The sequence below is a fragment of the Nothobranchius furzeri genome, chromosome 17, assembly GCF_043380555.1.
Source record: "Nothobranchius furzeri strain GRZ-AD chromosome 17, NfurGRZ-RIMD1, whole genome shotgun sequence".
Lineage (NCBI taxonomy): Eukaryota > Metazoa > Chordata > Actinopteri > Cyprinodontiformes > Nothobranchiidae > Nothobranchius > Nothobranchius furzeri.
In genome coordinates, this window is record NC_091757.1 from 42,366,360 (window position 1) to 42,386,633 (window position 20,274).

General features: G+C 42.1%; 2 long non-coding RNA genes across 2 annotated transcripts in view; both read right to left on the minus strand.

Moving 5' to 3' along the window:
• Positions 1–2,968: 2,968 nt before the first annotated feature.
• Positions 2,969–5,812, minus strand: LOC107393840 (uncharacterized). The gene is made up of 2 exons (XR_001573949.3): positions 5,481–5,812; positions 2,969–4,131 (listed from the first exon to the last, which is right to left on the minus strand). It is a non-coding gene; the product is annotated as an uncharacterized lncRNA (long non-coding RNA).
• Positions 5,813–6,032: 220 nt separating this feature from the next.
• The window catches only part of LOC129152978 (uncharacterized), a 34,139-nt gene continuing 19,897 nt past the window's right edge, over positions 6,033–20,274 (minus strand). Inside the window, exons 3-6 of the long non-coding RNA XR_008559212.2 lie at positions 16,304–16,583; positions 8,165–8,269; positions 7,514–7,788; positions 6,033–7,256 (exon numbers count right to left, since the gene is read on the minus strand). This is a non-coding gene — a long non-coding RNA (uncharacterized lncRNA). The remainder of the gene's footprint in view (positions 7,257–7,513; positions 7,789–8,164; positions 8,270–16,303; positions 16,584–20,274) is intronic.

Here is a 20,274-nt window from a genome sequence, read left to right on the forward strand (position 1 = left end):
ATATTATAGGCATCAGGATCCTTTGCCTTTCATACAATACAATGAAAAAGTTTGTCCACAAATCATGATTGAGTTAAAACATGTAACATTTAAAGACAAATGGAGAAATCATGAAGCAAAAAATTAGTTGAAAGCACTCATTTATTCTTTATTTCAATGCATTTTCAATGGTTTTTAGTAGGAATTAATGCCTTGTCACTCATTCTCTATGGAAAAACGTCTTTGGTGCTCCTGCTTCAGGAAGTAGCAGTTAGCCAGAGGAGTGGTGGGCAGAAAACACTAGAATTTGGAGACTTGGAGACATCAGTATTTATGACATGTGGACATCTTGCCTCTGACTGGATAACAGCAGCACGACTCTTCGGTTGACTTTGTTTGCTTTGAAACGTTGATATTTTATTCCCCCTAATAACAACCCTGAAGTAGTTCTGCCATGTTGTGGAGTTGTTAATGCTAATGGTTAGCTTCTGCTACCTAAGAAATACTCTACTCTCTCCTGGATGTTAAATCAACAACAGCCTTCCCCTTTGTGAGCCAAGATGGGTGAGTAAATGAATGCAAATTTAGAGTGTGATGTAGATCTGTGTGACTTTTTCCGACCCAGTCATTTCCCCGTCTATGTTCTTTCAGCGACTAATGCAAGGAATGGGGTAGAAGACTATTTTGATGTTCAGAATGCATATGAAACTCAGGGTGACCAATCGTATTTCAAAAAGAACCAGTAAAAAAATGGGTTCTTGGTGAACCTGCTCTTTAATTACAGAGGTTACCACATTTCCCAACTCTGTTTGTGGACTATGCAACATTTACAAGGTGCTTTACTTAAGAATTTGCTTTTTTTTGCCATGATGCTCAGCTGATTCTGCAAAATATGATTGTGCATAAACATAGATCAATGCTTCTCTTAACTGTTGTACCAAATGGGAACAATTGCAGCTTCACAACAATGTTATGTCTTCCCTCTAATACTTTTCTCCCTCTACACCAGAGACTATGTCCATGGACCAGTTGCTCAACTCCTGAAGTTTGCAGAAGACATCACCATCATCAATCACATCCAAGGCGATGGGGAATTTGCATATTGACTGGCTGGTGCTCTGGTGAAGACAGATTAAACTAGGGCTGAACACACACAATGTGGAGATGAAAGTAGACTTCAGGAGACAACCCTCAACACAGCTGCCCATTAGAATAGAATAGAATAGAATAGAATAGAATAGAATAGAATAGAATAGAATAGACTTTATTGATCCCAATTTCCCAGTGGGGAAATTCACTTGTTACTCACTATTGCATTGGTGTTATTGTGTAACATGATAAGACCAGTACAGCTTAAACTGATGAGTTATACACTCTTACTGCAGAGGGGAGGAAAGACCTACAGTAGCATTCTGTTTTACATCTGGGATGTCTCAGTCTGCCTTTGAAGGAGCTGTCCATGGTCTCCACAGTGGAATGCAGTGGTGGGATGTTTTTTTTTTTAAGATGGTGTTCATCTTCCCCAGCATCCTCCATTCACACATCTCCTCAACTGAATCTAGTGGGCAGCTCAGAACCGAGCTAGCTTTGTGAACTAGCTTGTTCAGTCTCTTCCTGTCTCCGTCAGAGCTCCCTACACCCCAACAGATCACAGCAGAGTGGTCATATGCAGCATATCTTACCCAGCTGCCCTGTTTTACCTGTGAAGACTTTAAGGTCCTTACTGATGGAACCTAAAAAGGGAGAGCAACATGATCTGCTAAAGGAGTCTTGGTTTGAGACATGTGCTTTGTTATCACACGTATTATTGCAACTAACAAGGATAATAGAAGAAAACCCGATATGCTACTTAACTAATTAGACACTCTGCCTGTCTTGCTAAAGTACAAATTGTGTAATTTTTGTTTAAAACTGTTCTGTTTGACAGCTGCCAACAGCAAGAGACAAAATTTGTGTTTTTGACACACTTGGCCAACAAATATGTTTCTAATTCCTGATTCTGAGGTCAAATGATGGGAAAAATAACCAAGTGTATGTTTAACAAGTCAGAGAAATATGAAAAAGTCTCCACAAACAAAATGATTGCTTGACTTTTAAAGGAGAAAATGTAAAAGCTAGAAGCATTCCAGAGGAATCAAATCATGTTCCTTTGTTCTTAAACACATATCTGTAGGGTTTGTGAATGAGACCTCTGTTATAGAGGGAGAGTCCTGTGATCTGACTGTACTGAAAACCTCAGAACACCATTGTGCTGTTAACATGAGCTATGGTGTCTTGTACAAACATAGTGATAAGTTCTCCATTTTAAAATTTGTTTATTTTAATATCAGTCAGTGTGTTTCATTTGATGGAATGGAAGAGACCAAAAGTCCAAACAGACATGTATAGGCGTTTTGACACAAATCTGACTGACTTGAATGGAAGATTATTTGGGATCGTAGCTCAGTGACTGTGTCTACACCGTAGGCTTTTTTTTTCTGGGTTACAGAGACAATGAGCAATGTAAGTGTGGTTCTCTACACACAGTGTACCTCTACACAGACCATCAACTTGTACACAACTGGATCACACTTGAAAAGAACAGATATGAAAATATAGCTTTAAAACAGCACGGCATGGTGGCTCAGCTGGTAGCACTTTTGCCTCACATCTAGAAGAGCACACGTTTGAATTCAATTCAATTCAATTTTATTTATGTAGTGCCAAATCATGACAAGAGTTATCTCAAGGCACTTCACATAATAAACATTCCAATCCAGGTCAGTTCATTAAGCCCATCAGAAATAAATGTTTCCTATATAAGGAACCCAGCAAATTGCATCAAGTCACTGACTAGTGTCAGTGCCTTTATAGCAATCCTCATACTAAGCAAGCATTTAGCAACAGTGGAGAGGAAAACTCCCTTTTAACAGGAAGAAAACTCCAGAGGATCCTGGCTCAGTATAAGCAGCCATACTCCACGACTCACTGGGGATTGAGTAGACAGAGCATACACACACACACACACACACACACACACACACACACACACACACACACACACACACACACACACACACACACACACACACACACACACACACACACACACACACACGCACGCACACACACACACACACACACACACACACACTTCTATGCACATATATATAGCTCATGGACCTATACACTGAAAATCAATTTTGCTCGCTCTTTGTCATGCTTGTCCAGATGATGGCCCGCCTTCCTTTGTGTGAAGAGCCAATCCAGTCCATTGTTGTTGCCTTGGATGTGTGAGTGAAGTTAGCTAAATGGGTTAGAAAGACAGCAAAGAACAGAAGCTCAGAGCTTAAAGCAAATCCCACCATCAGAAGTCACCCCATCATAATTTTTATGTAACAAGTCCTCTTTAGTTTTGGGGTTCTGCCAAAAATTTAGACCTAAATCTTGTTTCTGCTATTATGAATGTGTGTGAAAATCTGTCCAGAGAGCTCATGTGTTCTTTCTGTCAATGGGAATACGTCTTTAAAGGCAACTTTTCCCAACTCAGGACATTCTAGTGTTAAAGACAAATGTTTTAAAGATGATAAATTACAAGGAGAGTAAGGGATGAACCTAAAATGGGAGACGAGAGGGTTGGACACCCAGCATGGGGAACCTTTTGCTTCAGTGCTGTCAGTCAAAAATGCACCCCACCACCACCCACAGGCACACATGTGCGTCCATGCCTGTTCTTTTCTCTCCGAGCCCACTTGCACCTGGAAGAATCCAAGCTACCCCCAAAAAAGGCACACAATCCCCATAGGCATGTGTGTGTACGTGAGAGAGAAAGGAAACCCAGATGTTTCTTTACCCTTGCTTCTCTCTCTCTCGACTTGCCTGGTGGGGTGTCTGATGGCCGTGGACGTGTTCACTCTGTTGTGACTAGTACCAGATGTGCTCCATTGACCCAAATCACCTAGGCTGTAGACATGCCACATAGTCCCGATTCTTCAAGACCCACCGCACAATCAAACACACCTGTTTCCATTCATGAGCAATGCTGGGAGAGGTGCATCTTGGGAAATGCTGTCAGCTCTTTTCTTTTTTTTTAATTTATTTTTGTTGCTCATGTCCTTATCATTCTTCTTATTTTGTTGTCATTCCCTTCTCCTTCTTCATCAGCGGGGTAAACTGTGTATAAGAGAGATTTCAAGGTTTTGAAACGACAGACCCAGCGAGATTGTGGACAGATATTAATTTAATTCAAAGACAAAAAGACTCTGTACTTCGTAACCAGATATTCGGGGAGGACGTCTGTCTGATTTGGGAGTTTGTTTCATGTTACTGATTCAGAATTAGCTTAAATAAATACACCTGCATGACCCCAGAGTACTCCAAAGGTCAAAGTCATTCAAACATTTAAAGAATGGTAATTAAATTACCCTTGGTGCTGAATAACTTTAATTTGGTAGCTACACAAATTGCTTCCAGCTTTCTGTCTCCTACAAAGCTCCCCCTTCAGCTTCGTTTTAATATTTTATCAAGCAGGACTTGTAGCAACAAACAGCCACTCACTTTCCAAACCTAAAGCAATCACAGCTAATTCTGACCGTTTGCAGAAGCTGATGTGTTCTGATGTTTTTGCTGTGGTGAAGCAAAGAGAGCAGAAGCATCAAGAAGAGGAATTTTACAGCTGAAGCTAACATCTAAGCTACTCAACGCAGAACAGCCTTTCGCATTCTGCTAGCCTGATTTATGAAGTGAAATAAAAATGGGTCCCTACATAGAATTAGTGGGTTTTTCAGAAGGGGTGAAGAGGGACCTAGGGCCCATATTTCAGCTGCCTCGCAGCAAGGTTTTTGCTCAGCTGGGGCCCCTTAATACAGTTCAACCGAGGTCCAAGTGGAGGCAGCCACGGTGCTCTACAATAACTCTTCATTTTGATCCTGGCCTATTGCCAGCACATCTACTACCTGAGTCTCTTTGAAGAGCGACACATTGGCCTGGGTATTTAACCATGCTGTTTGAGGTCCTGGTGCTGGAAGCAGAGAGGAAGAGGGGAGAGATATGGAAAGAGAGACAGACAGAGAGGGGTACAGGGATAGATGTAAAGAGGAGGGAAGAGACTGAAAAAGACTGCAGTGGCAGAGGCAATAGAGGCTTGAACTCTGATGAAATAATTCAGAATGTTGAGCTGACAGTACAAACAGAGAGATGAGCGGCGGTTACAGAAAAGAAGTCCCATGGTGACCTGTGGTTGTTTCATAACTGACCCCATCATCCCAATACTCCTGATTACAAAGTAAACTTCTTTATCACCTTTTTTTGTCTTTGTCACTGATGTTTTTTTAGTATGCACAACTACACTGTATTTGTCACATGCCTGTGGCAAAAATCCTAAAAGATTTTTGCAGTTATACATATTATAAACCAGAAACTGTCAGAGAAGCACCCCCGATTCAGATCCCTAAAGAACAGAAATCTAGCAATAGGCAAACAAGCTTAATAGGAAAAACATTGTTCTTGGAAAGAATCCTTACCTTTATTCTGAAAGAATTAAATAACCATATCAAGTTTCATGTCGGCAGCTTTAGTGTGTTTATACCAGCCAGCTTGCAACAGAAGAACAGAGTAAAAAAACCTCTGCTGGATAGAGCACTTGGCTTTGATACAGTTTCTGGGCTGGAACTTTGGCAGCATGTTAAATATTAATAGCGATTAACCCAGTTCAAGCTCTGCAGCAGAGAGTACAGACAGAGTTCAAAGAGCCTTCTGCTCTGAGCGGGCACTCTCTGCTCTCCAGCAGTTTAGCCCTGCTATCAGGAGGCTGCTGCTATGGCTGCTGCACTGCACCACAGACCAGACTGGCCTCTCTCCCTTCAGTTCAAATGCAGAGAGGGAGAGAGAGAGAGAGAGAGAGAGAGAGAGAGAGAGAGAGAGAGAGAGAGAGAGAGAGAGAGAGATGACAGAATGTAACAGGATGTAAGTTGAGGTTCTAAGAGGCTTTTAAAGACATAATTAGCCAATAATGACAAAGAAGCCTAGTTAACCTCTAAGTCCATCTCTCTTCTGTCTGTCTGATACACCCCCCCACCCCTCCACACACACACACACACACACACACACACACACACACACACACACACACACACACACACGCACACACACGCACACACACTCTTTGTCTCCTCCCCTCTTCTCACTTGCTGAACTCTTGATAAACTCAGCCTTTCAGCGCTACAACATTCCTCTCCCTGGCACATTCACCCCCTCTAAATAGGTCTGGACACCTCAGAGATCAAACACAATCTCCATTGTGCTGCAATTACCCAGATCTCTGTCAGTTCCCTTGTCCTTCACCCCCACCTAAACACTTTCTCTCTCTCTCTCTCTCTCTCTCTCTCTCTCTCTCTCTCTCTCTCTCTCTCTCTCTCTCTCTCTCTCTCTCTCTCTCTCTCTCTCTCTCTCTCTCTCTCCTTCTTAGGCTCTCCACTCACCCCTACATCGCTCCTCTATCTCTCTCACCCTCTGGAGATGATGGTTCTGATGCAACGGACCTCAACAAAAGCAGGCTTTATTTACAGAGGAGGGCTTTGGTGAGGAGTACAGGGCAAGGGGAGCGCTGTCAGAGGGGAAGTGTTGGCAAGATACTTAGCAGAGCTCTAAGAACCAGTACTGTGTACATTCGTTAACATGTGATCCTGTGACCTTTTCTGCTCAATTGCATCAATTTGGAGCATGTTAACTCTTCACTGAGGAGGTCAAAATGCCACAGATGCTGGGAGCTTTTTATTCATGGATAAATGTGCAGTCAACAAGTGGTTGAATCAAAGTTTAATAAAAAAAAAGTACAATAACTCCACTGTGGTTTTAAATGTGCAGATTAAGACTGTAGATGTTTTTCCTCTCCTGATATTATAGTTTGCTGGTTCCCACTGGTGTTCTACTCTTGTTTCATTGCAGCTGATGAACACTTTGGGTGTATTTCATAAAATAATTTTGCATTGTGAATAATCTCAGAACAAACAGAAGGTTACAATCCCCTCTCTGTGGCTTGACTGATAAGTCTAAAGCAGCGAGGACAGCGGTGGGAATGTTCAGTCACAGTGTCTGCTCTCCGTCCCCCATGATGCATCTGCCAACAAGTGCAGCCCCACTGTTAGCCATTATGTACCTATTAGCCTTCATTATATTCTGATAGCCCTGCGCCAGTTGGTTTCACTCAGCCTGACAGGCACAGCACTTTGTTTAACCTTTTGACTTCCACAGCAGCCACGCCTCAGACCTGTCCAACAGAGCACAGAGGGAGGAGAAATCTGCAAAGGAATGAGAAGGTCAACAAGAAAACAAATACAACATGGAAGCATTTAAGATCCTCAGGAGAAAAACAGCAACGTCTTCTTTGGTAAAGAGTTGCACTGGCATGCTAAAAGATGAATGCTTGTATTTAGATTTATCCTATAAAAGTTTTAAAAAGAAGAAAAAAACTACAGAAGCCACAAGCAGAATAAAATCCACTTATCTTCCACTAAACTCTTGTATGTCGGCTGAGTGACACAACATGGACACTTACACTTAGCGTTCTCTTACAAACATCCCCCATGAGTCTTCACAGATCTGCCTGCCAGACAGTTTCAATTTGCAGCTCTTCCTGGTCCCTGGTCTATAGATGTGAGGAGTTGTGTGAGACAGGATGAGGAGGGAGAGTGGCTGGGATAACATGAAGCCACATGGAGCTCAGCTTCTCTGTCCCCGCCTTGCTGCTAATCTCTCTGGAGAGTCAGAGGTGGCCATGTTGGGTCAAAACCTCTACATCAAGGGCTGCAGGCCTGGACAGCTGACCTTGGTCTGGGAGATGGGAGGTGACAAGAGAGGTGGGAGTTGGGAGTGTGTTTGTTGGGTTATAGAGGGCAAGCAAAAGGGGAAATGTGCATGTGTGTGTGTGTGTGTGTGTGTGTGTGTGTGTGTGTGTGTGTGTGTGTGTGTGTATTTCAGTTGAGAGAGGGAAACAATAGTCACATATGTAAGTGTTTCAGTGTGTTTGTGCTTTATCTGTAAATGCATATGGTGACAAACTGGACCTCCCGTGGCAAGATCTGTGCAGCACAGAGGAGTTATGCAAAGAATAACCAGCTTCTGCAACTGCATACGCTGGTGTGTGTGTGTGTGTGTGTGTGTGTGTGTGTGTGTGTGTGTGTGTGTGTGTGTGTGTGTGTGTCCTTACAGCAGTTTGACCTGTGATAAGCACAGTAGAAAGGACCGGACCCCCTTTCAGTGACAACTAGAAGGACCAGGCAGAGGGCATCTAGTCATTATATTTCAGTGGGATCTGTGGAGAGAAAAAAATATATACAAAAATACCTAATTTATTGTCAGTTTTACACATTTATGGAAGTAAAAGCCAAAGATACTTTTAATGGTTTTTAAGTGTCTTAATGGTATTGGCCCGTCTTATCTCTCACAACTGCGTGTACCATAGGAACCCTCGCGGTCTCTGCGCTCCTCTGGCAGCCGTCTCCTTGTCATTCCTAAAGTCAGGACACACACTGACGGTGAGGCGTCTTTTAGTTATTATGACTCTCGCCTCTGGAATGGGCTGCCGGAGGATCTCAGGGTCGCAGAGAACGTTCATGTTTTTAAGATCAGGCTCAAGACCCACCTTTTTAGTTTAGCTTTGAACTGATGACTATTCATTGTATTGCTTGTTTTACTTATTTATATATTTTTAATTACTGTTGTGTTACACATTTATGTTGTATTATTTGTATATTTACATTTTACTGGATATTTTACATCATACATTTTAGATATTTTCCATAGTAGCTCTTGTTATTTTACATGTTACGTATTTTAATCCTTCCAGTGTTTCCTCTGTGGAGCTCTCTGCCTCGGGACTGGTGGTTGGTGGTGGCGGCTGGGGCGCTCCTAGGGTAGTGCCCAGGTAGTGGTGGGGGTTGCCACCCTCCCTTCCAGGGCACCCTGGATTGGTGTCTTGGCTGCTGCCGTCGATCTGCTGCTGTCGAGGCAGATGGTTCCCTTGATGGCGTGTCTTTCATTACCTGTCCAATCTGAGCTCGGCCTAGCGTTTACTGTGGTCTTTTAATGTGTTATGTGGACGTGTGTGTGTGTGTGTGTGTGTGTGTGTGTGTGTGTGTGTGTGTGTGTGTGTGTGTGTGCCTGGGAATGGTTTGTGGATTGGGGGTGAAACTGTCACAATTGTTTTAAGTGTGGGAAAGGGAGGGGAGTGGGAAAGGGAGGGAATGTGGGTTATATGGGTCATTTTAATCTGTTAAGCACTTTGTGTTGCATCCTATGCATGAAAAGTGCTATATCAATAAAGTTTGATTTGATTTGATGTGATTTGATTTGAAAGTAGGACCTTGCAACTGATATGAGCAAATGTTTTTAAGACCTAGTTTGTGTTACGTCAAAAACTTGTCGATATCCTAATCATCTTTTCCTCACCGGACAAATTAAAGTGGAATGAATGAATAAATGGACAAATGAATGATTGAATGAAACACATCTATAAAAGAATCACCATTTACAATTCATTGATTTTCAGATGAAAAACAGATTTAGATATTGTTGGTTAGCTCCAGCGACAGCAGAGTGCCAGGTTATGTCTTGCATAAAACAGCCAAGAATCAAACTGTAAACAGACAATTAGGCTGCCTGATGTTTCAGAAAAAAAATCTGTATGAAAAAATCATCTTAGAAATTAGTTTATTAAGAATCAGAATATTATCATTTATTTTGCATGGCTGAACAGACTGTGAGTGGTTTTGTCATGGCTGTCCTGGACAAGAGGCCACCAAAAATTGCTCATGGCCTTTGACCTTAGATTGATCAATCACCTGCACCTGTTATCCCTTTGTTGAGCACATTACCCTCCTGAGCCATACTTCAGTCAGAGGCAGGCAATGTCCAAAGAACATGCATCTGTTTTGGATAGTGACTCATTTCTTTTAACGCTGGACCAAACGGACAGTACACATCTGTAAACGGCAAAAGGTTTGCTTGCACTTCGCAACTTTGTAAATTCCTCTATTTTCCCATTAGAATAGAACAGAATGGTCTTTTATTCTCATTGTACCCAAAGTTACAACGACAGTGAGGGTGCTCCTCCTGAGCTGCCATGCAGCGCAAATAGTTGCAACATAATGACATAGCAAAAAATGGTAAAAAATGAAAACGCATTAAATTAGTGCAAAAACACTGCACAGTGTTGCTGCAAAAGCAGGTAAAACAAGCAAACAATGCAAAATATAAAATAAAATATATACTATAAAATAGGTGCAACCAGTAAACAACAAAGGCTAAAACAAGAAGGTGCAAACTGAACACAAATATGCCAGCACACCTGTTAGGGTATGTCAGGATCTTAAAGTGTTCAATCAGCCCAAATTACAATGCTCAAGTGTGTGAAGGACAGATGATTACATGTTGGTTTTATACATGCAAGATGTGTGTGAACAGAACCACAAACAGATACATACAGCGTCACTAGCCTTTAATCCTTCCCATCTAGTCAGCAGGAGACTTTGTGCAAGGTTCCTGCCCTTTGTATCGATCACATTGAACATGAGGAGTACCTCCATGCAAAGGCCCATCCGCAGAGAGGAGATGCCTGAGGAGGATGAAAGGTCAGTGGGAGCAAGAAATAAATTGGCAGAGGACACGCTGGTGCACAGTGACGCAACAGCAAAAACTGAGTGTGTTGCAGGGTTACAAAAGAGAAAATAAAAGGGAAAAGAAGCACACAAAAAGGTGGCAGAAACCACAACAAATCCTGTTTTGTCGTGTGTAAATGAATCAAACACCAAGGAGGTCAGGACATCTTCACCTCAGCAGCAACCCTCACTGAGCTGACGAATCAAATAAGATTGAGAATAGTCCACGTGAAGCATCGGTATTAATCTGATGATCTGTGACTGGGAGGTGACACAAGTGACAAGTGCTCTGACATGGACCGTGAACTCATCAAGTGTCACGTTTACTTCATCCCGCAGTTTCAGGTGCTTTAAGGTGAAATGGATCAGCCATCCCTTTTATTACGGAAACGACACTGCACTCATACATGCTTTGTTTGGATGGCATTCGTCAACAAATCTGTTTTATCTTTTTATAAACCGCAGAACCAGCCTTGGTAGTCTGATATTCTTTTACATTTTTAAATGTTTATAATTTCTGTCAGTTGAATTTATTTATTTTTATTTTATTATTGCAGGTATCTTTTAATGCTCACTGGCTAGGTCAAGCTGGCCAATTTACTATACTTACTATTTAATATTCTCTACTAAGCCAATTTCCTTGCAGCAACTCAATCCATTTAAGCCTTGTGACATGGTTAATGTGACTTCCTGAAGTTCAAAGTGAGCATCAGAATTGGGAATCCATCCGTCCATCCATTTTCATCCATTTATGCAGGATCAGGTCAAGGGGCAGCAGCCTAGGCAGCGAGGCCCAGACCTCCCTCTCCCCAGCCACTTTGTCCATCTCCTTTGGGGGAACCCCAAGGTGTTACCAGGCCAGATGAGAGTCTCTCCAGCATGTCCTGGGTCTTCCCTTGGGTCTCCTCTCTGTTGGATGTGTCTGGAAAAGCTCACCTGGGAGACGTCCAGGCGGCATCCCAACCAGATGCTCGAGCCACATCAACTGGCTCCTTTCAATATGAAGGAGCAGCATATCTACTCTGAGCCCCTCTCGGATGACTGAGATTCTCACCCTATCTCTAAGGGAGGGCCCTGAGACACCCTGCACAGAAAACTCATTTTGGCCGTTTGTATCTGCGATCTCATTCTTTCGGTCACTACCCAAAGCTCGTGAGGTGACGGTTGGAATGTAGATCAACCAGTAAATTGAGAGCTTTGCATTCTGGCTCAGCTCTCTCTTCAACACAAAAAAAACCAGTACAATGCCTGCATTACTGCAGATGCAGCACCAATCCATCTATCGATCTCCTGCTCCATTTTTGTCCCACTCGTGAATAAGACACTTAAACTTCTCCACTTGAGGCAGGACTTCATCCCTGACCTGGGGAAGGCATTCTACCCTTTTCTGACTCCAGATATGATCTCGGATTTGGTTTGAGCTTGTTCAATACTCTGCTGCCAGATTTCTGATGGCCTTGAAGGTGGGATCACACTACCCGTGTGCTAACTTTTCGGCACTGGCTCCCGGTGTATTATCAAGCAAGATTTTTGATTCTTCTTTATGTGTCTAGGGCTCTACAGAGCAGTGCTCTGCCATATTTGGCTGCATTATGACACAGGCCTGTCCCCGCTCTGGCCCTTCACTCTGCTGGGCAGGAGTTGCTTTAAACTGAGATTGAGGTAGGACCAACCCTAACCCCAACCCAACCTTCTGGAATGAGCTCCCTCTGGCTGTAAAGCAGGCTCCATCACTTTAGGTTATTTAAGTCTTACTTGAAAACCCATTTTTACTTGTTAGCTTTCCCCAACATGATCGTTGACACCGGCTTGGCTCAACACATTGAATCCAGTCCAAAACCTTTGGGATGAGGTGGAACAGGAGATCCTCATTATGGCTGTAAGTGTGTGATGCTTTCATGTCAATATGGACCAGAACCTCTAAAGGATGCTTCTGGATGAAACTATGCCGCAAAGAATGGAGGCATCTGGATGTCCCAAAAAGTCATAATCCTGTAATCCTGCAACTGGTCACAAGTAACAGACACAAAACTTCAAAATGAAACCAGTGCATCCAAAGCCCACCTTATATTTTTCAGTGACTGATATATTAGGTTGCGGTGTAATGCTAAGCACTTCAGATCGTGCCCCAGGAGGTTGATAAGCAGATTATGCCTGATTAAATTCATATTAGTGGAATTTGAGCAGAAGACCTGCAAGGACGAACACGCTCAATAGTGCACCCATAGTTCGCTTCTCGTCGCCCCCTCACCCCTAAATTCAATCCTCTGCATGTTTATGACTCACACTGGCATCTGTCCAGATGCCATCAGCAAGTTCATCACTTACTTCACCAGTATACAACATGACAAACGCTAACACATAAACACGACATGTGATTATGTGCTTTGACCTCAGGGAGTAGTAGCTTTCAACTGTTGTTAAGTTTAAGTCGTCAGTATTAAACAAAGCAAAAAAAGACTGTATGTGTTCAGAAGTGTGTCATCCCTGAGGTATTTACTACACCCACTCTCAATGTAATTTTTAAAGGGAGGGTTTTTGATCTGCCTTTTCCCTGATTTAGAAGAAATGGCAGTTGTATGTTATTTTGTTTTTCTGAAGTTGCAGGACAGTAAATTACAATTCTTTTACTGGCTGCTTGCCTGACAGGGAAACTGATTCCACATTAGCATTAAATGTGACACAGAGCCAGAATGCATGAGCAAATCAAAGCTCCAACTTAAAAGAAGGCTTAAAAACGACAGCGTTCACTTGTGCTATGTATCAGCATCCTCATCCTCCTCAGCCGGTAGGCTGTGTCCTGCCATAAAAGAGGGCATGTCCACACGTCTTGTCTTTCACTGGGGGTGGAGACATCTCATTGTGCCAAACCATGAGAGCTCTTGGAAGATGCTGTTCCCATATCTAAACCACATGCTCCCTGTGCTGTGACAGTCCTCCATACAACAGAGCAGTAAAACCCTTGGGGTGAATTTTTAAGTACTGCTGGACCATCTGTGGAGGTGGACTCAGAGGTGTAGACTGACAGAGTTTAGCCACTGGGGTTGTCACTGACAGCCGTATTAGCACAGTTCTGCTTTTCTGTGCAGCACTGGTTCTGTGTGGGCTGGAAATAGGTTAAGACTGGAGCAAGACCGAGGCAGATCAGGCTGGAGTGGGAAAATCTGACAGAAACCGCTATAATTTCCGGGAAGTTTAAATAACACTCTTCTGTGTTTGCGTAACCTCTGACAGGCCCCCTCTGAAATGCTAGTCATATACATTATACACAAGGAAATGTGTATTGTAAATGCAGCTGAGCAAGAAACCACACACAAGCACACACACACACACACACACACACACATGCACGCACATGCACACACACATACAAAATCCACTGTCTGCAGTCCATTTCTCATCCAGTGTTTTAGCCCTGCGGCGTGTTGTGTTGACCTCAGGAGAGAGTGGGTCAGGTTCGGGGCCATAGAAGGTGTTTCTGATGAACTGGGTGCTTGGTCTGTGCAGACTCTGTGAGTGATGTTCATGCGTTGGCCTCATGAGGAACAAGGATTAGGAGGAGGTGACATCACACAGAAAAGCTCTGTAGTTTCTCACCCACTGCTCTGAGTTAATATGACGGCGGTGCTGGAACTCAGATGATTTATGATTTTTAACATCTCTCAGCATTTGTCCTTCGATGTTCAGTCTCAGAGTTCTGTTATTTTTAAACAACACAACTAAAAGGACCTGAGAAAGAGACAAGTCAGTGTATGGCGTTAGAAATAACTGTACCTGAATAGCATATTGTCTAAATCGAACTTCTCTTTTCACATTTAATTGAATAAATGTATACCATTGACTAATAGAAGAAAAACTTGTTGAACCAAGTTGCTTTACAGGAAACGATGCACTCCAGAAATGCAAGAAGTCCATCCGTCCAACCTGTGACTCACCTTTAATCTGCTAAGATGCATTTCTCTGCTAGGTCTATTAAAGCAACACTTACTCCTGTGCTCACACCTCCAGCAGGTTGCCATGGGGGTATTGCTGTTTATGCCTTATAGCTTGAGCCCAGTAAAAGTGATGGCTGTGTGAGGAGTGTTTGACAACTCTTTAGAGGCATCCATGGAGCTCATTAGAAGGATAGATAGCCAGCCGGGTGGCTAAGACAGCAGAGACAGATGGATGGAATGAAAGATAGAATGATAACAGATAAAAGGGTGAGAAGGATGGAGAGAAAAAAATAAGCATACAGAAGGAGTGCAGGCAAGAAGGCAATGTGGTCGGTACAGAAATTTTGATGCAAGGACGAAGAAGTGAAATGAGGTAAGGTAAAATTGTCCCTGGGTAACCTGTAGGACATTTGTTCTTGGAATAATTAGTGATCAGTGGCTTCATCCCATGTAGTCATCACACATGGATGAGCTTCACCATCCCACTCCTCTGGGCTCACAGCCTTCCACCTTTTACCCTCAACTCCTACCAGTGACCTGTAATTGACAGTTTGAACCCTAATCTGGAGGTCAGGATGGGTTCCACACTCCAGGGTGAGAAACAAAGTTCAGCCTCCCTGCCCTCCAAGACATTTCGCCTCACAGCCATTTCTCTTTATTTCTTTGATTTATGAAATTGACACATTTAAGAAAAATCTGTGTTTTCTTTATTTATTTTTTGCTTTGCTAGCAAAACAGCATGGCTCCCCAGTTTTTTGTGGTATTTCTTTTGCCACACACTGAGAAGACAAAACAAGTTTGCTGCAGGAAATATATTCTGATTGTCCAGTGGGGTCCTAGTTTTCTCCTCTCCCCTGTGGATCCAGCCATAAGGTAATTTAATTGACCATTATACACACACACACACACACACACACACACACACACACACACACACACACACACACACACACACACACACACACACGCACACGCACACGCACACGCACACACGCACACACACACACACACACACACACACACACACACACACACACACACACACACACACACACACACACACACACAGAGACAACACATTCACTCACCCAACCCCTTTTGGGCATCGCGAGAACACAAAAAGCCAGCTGATTCATTGTGAAGGCTCCAATGTTCATTGGCAATAAATTATTTTAGTGATGGGAGACTCTTAAAAAAACAAGTTCCTAAATCACAAACATACTCAAGACGGTGTGGGTGGTAATTTTCCTGTGGTACAAAGCTCCATTTGGCTCCCATCAACCAAATGGTCAGGGCAATAAAAAAAAAGTGAAGAAAAACACACTGCAAACGGTTTTACAAAAGGAACCATTTGTTCTCTAAAATAAAGCAATTGTAGGGGTAAAAAACACACTTCCTATGTCCTCTACACTAAACCAAATACACAATTAAATTTTTATAACAAGTTAATCTAAAAAATAACAGAAAGAAGAAAATATCCATCTCTTTAGCATGCTCCAACCAGTAACTGAAGCCAAATTATGACCTTTAGATGCTTGAAAAGTCTTCATGGCTCTAATATACTCTTACAATATACATTTAAAATTGTGATCTGTGGAATTTGTTTTTTCACTTCAAGGTGTGGAACACTGAAAAAACATTTATAAAATCTTATTTTTCATTGTAAAGGGTCACTATGTGTTTTTGCACTACACCTATCTCCTTCTGATAGAAAATAGCCGGTGAAAAGCTAGGATTAGAAAAGCCAGGACTCACCCATCTTGACTTGCAACAGGAAAGGCTGTTGTTTGTTTGGCATCCAGCAAACAGCAGAGAGCGTCTCAGCTACTAGAAGCTAACTGTTAGCATTAGCAACTTAACCACACAGCAGAACTCCTCCACGCTTCTATTTGTGGAGGTAAAACATCCACGGTGCAAGTCAATGGTAGAGTTGTGTTGCTGTTATTCAATCCGAGGCGAATTGTCCAAATATCAGGAGGTAAGACTCAAAACTTGCTGTCTTCTGCTGACTTCTCCTCTTCCTTGCTTCTAGTTCCTGGAACAAGAGCACAAGTCTATATTGTTGCCTTCAAATTTCTTTTAAACAATCAATACTACCAGTTTTCTAGGCTTCAGTATGTGCTGACTACCAACCCATTGGTCTTTGCATGCCATATCTGGGTATTTTTTTGTCACAAATGAAAATATTTTATTTAAGGTCATGGCTAGACTGCTGTTCCTCAAGTGAAATGCCACCAGAGCTAAAATTTGTGGTGGTAAGATTCATACATGTTCTGTGTGTGTGTCATGATGCCAAATTTCAAGACAACTGCTTCTCTACCAGTTTTTTAAAATACTTTCACAGTTGTTTTACTATCCAGTAAAGACAGATTATGAAAAGCTGTATTAACAATGAAGTAACATAGAGTAAACTGCCCAGCTGGTCAATCGTCCAATTCTTTTCCTAATTGTATGCTGGGTTACAGAGATTTCAATGCTTGAAAAACAAACAAACAAAACGAATTAAAAAGGGGACTTGGCCACATTAAACAAATCTATTCTAACTGTTTGATCCAGTAAACTATTTCTCTATATACGTTGTTTAAGTTGTCACAGAATTGGACACATAAAGACTTAGTTCAGGAGCTGCACCCCCCTAACATCCACATCAGATAGCATCTTCATGCCTGCTATGAATAGCCCATATGTATTACTTTGGAAATAATCATCTCCAATATCTCCATGCCTCTCCTTCTGGCCGTACACAGAAGCAGCTGTCAATCAAGGAGGACACTAATGCACTCCACATGAAACTGAACAAGCAAAGGGTTCTGGAAATCCCACATTCTGCCCTTTTTATTTACCCTCCTGTTAGGTAGACAAATTTCCTTATTGACACGAGTAATGAGATGTTCGGAGGCAGAGGAAGGAATTTCTCAGTTTCTTTTTCTAACAGCCTAAGTACAGCTCTTTCAAGGTAGCTGCGATAGAGCAATAGATAGGAACGTATGGTGTTATGGATCTTTGGGGGCCGCTTAAGACCTCTTGTTTTGAAATAATTAAATGTGATCTTTTGTGCCCTTGATCCGGGGGGGATAGAGGAACACAGGCAAGTGAAATGAACCACATAATTGAAAAATCCAGGGTGCAATCCAAAACTAAGTGGCCAACTGAAACCATACCATGGTGGGCACAACAAATTTAATAAATAACTGCTGGGCACAACAGAGGGGGGCTTACTAGAAGGAGGGGCCGTCAAAGGAGTCCAATGTTTCCAGGGGTTGCGGAGCGTCCGCCGGGAGAGGAGGTGACACCAAGTGTGTTGTCAAGCGTAAATCCCGATGCAGAAGGTCCTTGCGAGATGGGTGTCCCTATATCAAAGGTCCCACTGACTCAGGCTGCCATTTGATCTCTGCTCAGGAAATTCAAAATTCTAGGCAGATGAGGGTGAAACTGAGAGGCCCTTAAGCCCAGCTTGTGCTAGTGATTAGGGGCAGCTGTTTCGATTCACATTTCGGAGGACTTGAACTCCACAACCTGCCACTTTTTTTACATCACTTTAAAAGACCAGTGAGAAGGCAATGGCCATGGCCGTGGAAATTACAGACGTCTGAATAAAAGGGTTTTACATCTCTTCTTCAATCAATGCTTTTAAAGCTATTTGTGTATGCTTTATGAAGGACAAAAAGTAGGTTTTAACATTATTTATTTTGCCGGTAACAAGTTGATGATTTCAAGGTGACACCTTCCTTTGTTCTAGTCCCACAAGTCATTAACTAGGATGGAAAAAAGGAGTAATGAAACTACGCAAAGGTCATGGTCTTTGCTGAAAGGACTATGTGTAAGGACTTGAATGATGAAACAAATGAAAGATGCAATAGAAACTGGAGGAAAAAAGTAGTGAAGTGAAAAAAAAGCAAGACAGTGAATCAAAGGGAGTGGGAGAAGGTATGTGACAAAAAGGGAGGCAACAAACACTGAGTGGTACAAGCACATAAACGATTAGTCCTAAACACGTTCTGACAGCTGGATGCGTGACCTTGGTGGGATTTGTGCACAACAGTCCCCAGCATTCATTTGCATCCCTTCCATAAGTAATTTTGACACAATTCTTATTCAAGTCAAAGGAGGAGGAAGAGGTGGGGACTTCAGGTCAAAGTCTTCTGCAAGACTTCCAAGTTCAAATGAGGTGTCGCTGGCTTTAGAGACAACCTTCACACTCCCTGCAGTCCTTTTGGCCATGCTGTCAAATTCATATCTAGAGTCATATTACAAAGTGTCATTAATAAGATGCTTAAAGGTGTTAGTGGTGAGATCCCAGGACCCCTAGTTTTGTAGCCAAATCCGTCCACCTTATTAAATCATAATCCATTTGTTCTTTAACAGCCCTAAAGTTAAAATTATGATGCAGGTCGAGAGTGAACAGCTGCCTTGTCAGTCCTCAGAAGTCAACACAAACAGAACAATGTCAACAACTGTAATAAATAGTGTTTTATAGCCCTGTTCAATCTCCTTGAATCCTTTTATTACAAACAGACTTAAACCAGAACACAAAATCAATGCAAACTTATCAGATTTTGTTTAAATAAATCTAGTTCTGCACAAACTAAAGGGCTCAATGGGGAACTTTTATGTTGTTTGTTCATTATTGATGTTATATGTTGATAGTTTTCCATTGGATAATTTTTTTTGTCATTTGTTAATTTATTTAGTGTTTTGATTAAATTTTGTTTCTGTTTTTAAAATAATTTCAACGTTTCATAAAATTACTTTGTTCAAAATATAATAATGAAATAAAAAAAAGAAAAAATCCTAGTTCTTCATTGAGTGTCAATATTAAAAATGTTCTACTTGTTCAGTGACCTTTTCCTCCACTTTACCCTTTTGAACTCACTATCATGCACCTACCTGTTGATAATCCTTAACTAATGGATCTCTTATCTGAAGACAAGAGGGCACAGTGACCCTTTGACCTTCCACAGCTGTCTAGTTGATAATAAGGGCACTTGTTTGAGTACACTGAAAGGCTCCTCACTCATACAAAATGAAGAAAAAGCAGCAGCAAAAAAATAAAAAAGATTCTATCTTCACATTTTCTGCATAAAACCTCACAAAAGGGCAACGGATACTGGGACATTTAATTGGACCCTGTGAACCCTACTTTGCCTTTCACCTAAGTGAGAGAAACCTGGTGCCAACTCTTTGTGCCACCCTTATGTGCTGTGGGCCGTGCCCTAGATTTATTACACATTTCACACTCTACCGCTACGCAGAGAGCCAGTGATCTGGACCTAGTGCCGGGGCGTTAATTGGTCAACCTCTGCCAATAAGCAAGAACAGCCACTCATGACTGCCCTGTGGCTTAAAGACACGCTAGATGGCATGTCACATTCTCTGGGGCTGTTTGTTTATACAGCATGTGTTGATCAGTCAGCATGAGCTCCTGCACCTGTCTGTGTTTCATATTGAACTGAACATGTGGGTGATGTGGTTGCATTCAACAGAGCAGGGGCCTGAAAATGAAAGGACTGCTCAGTCCTGGCTTTTTGAGTGTGACAAGTGATAGTAAAGATACACCAAGTACACTGTGGTGCTGCGTTCTTTTCATAGAGAAGTGGACTCATAGTAGTTTGTACAGCATGGAAAAAAATGATTTTTGTGACAAACCTGACTTGTTCTCACATGATGTTTTTCACCTCTCAGTTTCCATTTTTCATCTGGTTGTTTTCATTATATTAATCAAGGAT